Here is a 6,000-nt window from a genome sequence, read left to right as displayed (position 1 = left end):
TGTTATTTTGCCAGGAATATAGAAAAGAAAGGAATAAAGTAATTGAGCTACAGCAACCATACGAGGAAGACCCAAAGAAAATAGTAGGATTATTTTTATTTAGTGAAACAAATATAGAAAAGAAAAAAGAAGTATTGAACATAATGTGGAAGAAACGACAAAACAGTACAAGAAGATAAGCCTTAGAGGCGCCGTTGTAAAGGCTATGCCTCGCCCCAGAACCTGAACCTGAAGAAGAAGCTTCAATTCTTAAGTCAATGACGTCATAGTAAACAACGTTCACCCCAGGGGTGCCATTCGTACGATAATTATCGTACTTATACGATTATTTTGGGTCCGGTACGATGTACGATACATACCTAAGGTATAAACAATGTAGGTGTGTGTGGGTTTAATTAAACAATTATACTCAAATATTTAGAAATAAGTCAATCATAAACTCCTTAATAATTATATTGAAACTGTGTACGATAATTTTGGTTGAAAAACGACAATTTTAAGGCTTATGTACGATAATCCAGTCGAAATAATCTGGCAACCCTGCCCTCTCTTCTAGACTCGGCTTAGTGTGAAGTTACAACTCGGAAAGTGAGCAGAAATCTATAACATGTTGGTACTTTTCCTTACACGGTGATATTAGAACGTGGAAAAAAGTCTATAGCATTGAAGGCCAGGCAGTTTTTCCTTACACGGTGCTAAATTTTAAGGTGAGAAAAGATGGCCGTTTATAATGTTTTTAATTCTATACTTATACTTGTAATGGGTACGCTATGAAGTATAGTTTCAGTTCTACCTTACATCACTCCCTAATCACACAAACATACGTAATTTTCTTGCTTTTTGCTATTTTATTCTGTAGTTTTGTTTTAGTGTTCTGATTCTTATCTTACGCTAAACTATCGTTGGCCTGTTACCACCACCCTACTTACCCCATCAGTAATGGGGGTTCTCCAGGTGATAAGGGTAACAACTTCACTCACGAATGTATGCCGAACGATAGCATTAGCAACGTTACCAATGATACACAGTGTTACTAACGATGACTCGGAATGTTAAGGTAATATTACCGGTTACACAATATATAAATAGTACAAAAAGGGTACAGAACCTAAAACACCCACCTAACCTAACCTAGTAGTTGACAGGTCACAAACCTCAGGTATTTACTGAGAACGGTAAAATTAGCCTCGATACGAATGATACACAGCGTTACCAACGGTACGGTGACATTACTAGCGATAGTAATGCTAGATATTTCCATATGTGTTTTATATAATTTTTCAATATAAGTTTTACACTATATATAAAAAGTACGAAAAGGGTACAGAACCTAACAAACCCACCTAACCTAACTTAGGAGTTCCCAGGTCACAAAGCTCACGTATGTACTGGGAATGTTAAAATAAGCAACATTACCAATGATACACAGTGTTAACGTTACAAAGGCATTGCTAATGGTAGCAATGTTATGGTAATATTATCATGTATATTTTAGTGAATTGTTCCATACACACTTTACACAATATATAAAAAGGTAAAAAAGGGGTGTTGGTCACCCCTGCATATTCCCTATATAGCATGTTTAGCCTTAGTGGGTAGGTGCCCACTGGGGACACAACCCGCTGAGGACAGTAGCACTTAGGGTACTGTTGCTCCAGGTGGGATTCAGGGTTTGGGTGGGATAAAATGAAAGCTAATAATGAATGAAAAATAATAACAGCAGAACCCAACAGCGCAATAAGAAAACTAGAAAAAATGCGGATGCATATATGGTGGCAGCCACATATATATAATTATGATATTTAGCTACTAAGAATACGGCAGCGTAAGGTGGGTTGCAGGGGGCTGTTAGCCCACCCATTAGGTAAGTAGGTTAGGTTGGGGGCGGGTTTAGGTTAGCTGGTGTCCATTTTTGATGCACGCAGGAGGCTCAGGTCGCTGATGTACAAAGGCTCCAAAAAATGTTTTTGTTCCAACATGTCTACAAACTCTTGTTCTTTACATAGAAGATAACAGTGGGGGTGTATGTATGATGATGGCCATGCCCCATAGCTCCCATATTTTCAACCCTATGCTAAGAATTTGCCAGTGTAAGGGGGATCGCAAGGGCCATTACCCCCTTCGTTAGCTAAGTAGGTAATGACGCGGCTTATTCCCAGTGGGAGAGGTATGGTAGGAAGAGGAAGAAGACTAAAAGGGATTCTTTGCATTCTGGGTCTGCCTCGATATTGAAGAAGTCTTGACTTCTCCCTCTCTCCTGGTACCCTCCCCTCTGTTTCTTCTTGCTTTGCCTCCTCCGGGGGACAATCAAGTAAAAGTGGTGGCTGTACAACCCCCCGGACAACCTTCGGGCTAGGAAGTAATTCCCGTTTCTCCTGGTGAGATGGCGAAGCCTTCCTCCCTTGGGGAGTCTGTAGCTCAAGACTCTTTGCGTCTTTTATGGCTCTTCTTGGCACTTTTGGGGTCCCCTTCAAAGGACTCGCTTTTGGTGTTGGTTCATGGAGCACGGCAGAGAGTGTTTCTGCTCCTGTCGGGGTTGGCCTTGTCACTTCCCCTTCCAAAGCCAACAAGAGGGAGTTCCTGCTGCTTGGTCTTGTGCCCCCATGACCTTCATCCTTTGTAGCAGATCCTGTCCCATATGAGGATCTGTGGGGCAGTGCATGCTCTCTCCGAGGACAACTGTTCTGCAAAGACAGGCATCCCTATCCTCATCCTTTTGAGCTCACTGACCCTTCGAGGATGATCGCGCCTGCAGATCTTATAAGACTACGTCTCCAGCGTGCACAGGTATCTTTGTCAGCTCATCCTGGTATCTGTGTTAGTGCATCAGGTGCAATTGCCACCAAGCTCCCCTGGTTTGGTTTAGAGTGCATCGTAACATCTGCTTGTGCTCTTACCTCAACCACCTTTGTCCTGTGCTCACTCATGCACTCGTGAACCTGCACTACTTGGTGAGGTAGAGTGTATAACCTGTGCTCGCACACCTGTGGTTGCGCTGCTAGCACACTTCCCCCTTGGCTCACTCTTGCTCGCCTGCAATCAACTGAGCCTGTCTAGCCAATGGCGGTAGTATGTACCTTTTCTAGCCCCAGACCAATTGGCTCACACTTCTGTTATGCAGGCACATTCCATTCACGAGCCATTGACGGGTGCTTTGTCTCGCGAGACACACTTGCTGCAGGAGATCCTTAAAGCGGCTTCTGTCGCCATGCCTGCTTCATGGGATTGTTATTTTGTTTCAGATTTGTTGAAACAGTTTGTGATTATTTCTGGGGAGGTGGCAGTGGCCAGGAGCTGTGTCCTTTTTTGCAGTTTCTGAAATCCTGTCAGAGCCTGCTATGTATTTGCAAACAATTCATAGACCTTATTCGCTCTGAAACCAAGGCCCTGAAGTTCCTTTTTTATCAGGATACTTTTTTTCTGGGGCAACTCTATTCTTAAGTATAGGGTTGCAGATGTAAGTTTGTTCATCAGATGGTAGGTAGAGACTTGCTAGCCTTACGCAATATGAGCCTTACTCAACACTGACCTTGCTCTCACCTGCTGAAGTTGCAGCTGAGAAGTTGGAAAGGTTCCACACAGCAGTGGAGGGCCTGTCTCTTCAGGGCTAGGGGTTATCTATCACCTCCTTCAAAAGAAGGCCTTTTGCAACTTTCAGGATATCTTTGTAAGTCCTCTGTAGCGGTCTACCAGGCAAAATGGTCCCTCTTATGTGATTGGTGTTGCCAATGATACACTGCTCCACTCAAGGCCACTACTCCAGTGATAGCAGACTTATTACTTTAACCGTGGGAGGAGAAACTTTTCTCAGTCACAGCAATGAAAGGCTATTGCAAAGCTTTGAGCCAGGTATTTAAACTGAAGAGAATTGACTTATCCTTTTTGTGGAAACTCCTAGCCTTGACGAAGAGTTTTGAGCAGTCTTCTCCGCCTTAGGAAATAGAGATGCCGTCTTGGAGTGGGGTTAAGGTTTTATGGTCGATAAAAATGTCACCAAATGAAACTTTGGGTAAGGCCTCAGACATGGACCTCACACACAATCAAGATGGTCTTCCTCCTTACCTTAGTGTCATTCAAGAGGGTTAGTAAGCTTTGCTTATCTTGTATCACACTCCAAGGAAGGGGCGAAGAGAACTGCAATTCTTTTTTGTACCTGATTTTGTAGCAAAGACCCAGAATCCAGTTGTTAATAATAATTGATTTGACTCCTTTTCAATTTCCTCATTCAAGGATGTAACTGATATGGATAGTCTGCTACTATGTCCACTAAGAGTGGTTTGCCTCAACATAAAACAGACTAGTCGCTGTCGCCCTACAACTACCAACCTTTTTGTGAGTGCGGGTTTTAAAAATAAGTAACCAAGAACACAATGTCTTTTTGGTTGTGTGAGACAGTCATGAGTGTCTAAATCTATGCGAGAAAGGTCTACCAGGGCCCAACTTAGAGCTCATGATATTTGCGTTACTGTGGCAACAATGGCTTTCTGTAAGGATGATGTAATAGATCAGGTACTTAGAGCCGTGGTCTGGAAAAGACAGACATCCTTTACTGCTCATTACCTTAGGGATTTCACCCATGGGCTCCTAGACATTTTTTCTATTGGACCCGTTGTAGCTGCTCAGCAGTTGGTGTAGAGGACCATCTCTTGCAGGAGATCTAGCATTATGTCACAGTTATCAGTTACAACTTATTTCGTATGAGTTGAATGTCTTCTTCATCTCCCTCCAGTGGAAGTGGTAACGCTGATCGGGCACATATGCTGGTAAGCGCGCCTTTTTATGAGTACAGTTCTGTAGTGTTTTGAACATTTGTAATCCGCAAATCATTTTATCATGTATTGCCTATGGCTTTTCTTCGCGATTGAACCTTCTCATCAGGCCATGAACCATCTGCATAGCTATTGGTCACGGAATGCAAGAATGCAGTTTCCTTTGGTCCTTTAAAAGGTCTGGACACAGACATTCTGAGTTGTGGGCTATCAAGCTGCCCTTTACTCTTCAGGGGACTTCCTCTTAAGGAAAACTTCCCCATATAAATAATTCAGTATGTATCTGCATGGGACCAAACTCCAAATTTAAAAAATTAATTTTTCTCGCTTTACAAACATGAGTCAAAGTTTTCCTTCCTGTCGTATCCACCATGCAAGTCTCGATCATATATCCACAAGCAACATCATGCCAACCTATACGATACGAGGGAAGGTGATGCAGTCATGTCAGGGTGCCAAATCCTCGATAATTCTTCAACTGGCCGTCGGAAGTAACCCTATTTAAATGACTCAGGTTTGTATACTTAGGAAAAATACAAAATATCTTAAAAGATTGTAGTTTTTGAATATGGGATGCTCTTTAGTGACCTAATAATTTTGAGGCTAAAGTGAAGGTATATTTATTTCTATTATTAATAATATTTCCAGTTGGAAAAGCAGGATGCTTGCAATTCTTCTTTTAAATATAGAAGTTACATAAAGGAGTTCCAGGCTCTAAATTAAAAAGTGAGAAATCAAAGAAATGTAAGTAACTCGTAAACTTATTAACAGCCCAAAATTGCTGTGACATTCTCGCTCAATAACCGAATAATTTTGCTCTCTTAACAGCAATGAGTGACTGGTATATAAAATTGCCATAAGAGTATTATTAACCTCTTTTGAAGCAAGGGGAAAGGGTGGACGTTACCATTGGTTTATGAATAAATTCCGTGTAGTTCTACAATCTCTCTGTGCATCTTGTAGGGGGCATGATTATTCACAAACATCCGGATCTGGAACATAGCTTTTAATTACATCCTTATTATGATTTTAACGACCTTCTGTTTTAATTTTAATAACCCTGTGTTATTGCTGTCAGGGGAGGGAGAGGGAAGTGGATTTTAATGCTCTCTCTGGAATTGAGTACACTTATGGGAAGTGGGGACGACGGGCGCCGCTCTTTTCTCCACCAGCCCACATTGACAGAGGGAACCAAGGTGAATGCACTTCCCTTTCCCTTTCACCTCGCTTG

General features: G+C 42.0%; 1 protein-coding gene across 2 annotated transcripts in view; it reads left to right on the top strand.

Moving 5' to 3' along the window:
* The first annotated feature begins 557 nt into the window (after positions 1–557).
* LOC137657839 (STING ER exit protein) overlaps positions 558–6,000 on the top strand; it is a 55,825-nt gene continuing 50,382 nt past the window's right edge. The window contains exon 1 of one of the 2 annotated variants that reach the window (XM_068392426.1): positions 558–707. The gene's annotated coding sequence lies outside the window, so the exon portion shown is untranslated. The remainder of the gene's footprint in view (positions 708–6,000) is intronic. The other variant, XM_068392428.1, reaches the window with a different exon arrangement.

This window comes from Palaemon carinicauda, chromosome 18 (genome assembly GCF_036898095.1).
Source record: "Palaemon carinicauda isolate YSFRI2023 chromosome 18, ASM3689809v2, whole genome shotgun sequence".
Classification (NCBI taxonomy): domain Eukaryota; kingdom Metazoa; phylum Arthropoda; class Malacostraca; order Decapoda; family Palaemonidae; genus Palaemon; species Palaemon carinicauda.
This window is presented reverse-complemented; position numbering and strand designations above follow the sequence as displayed.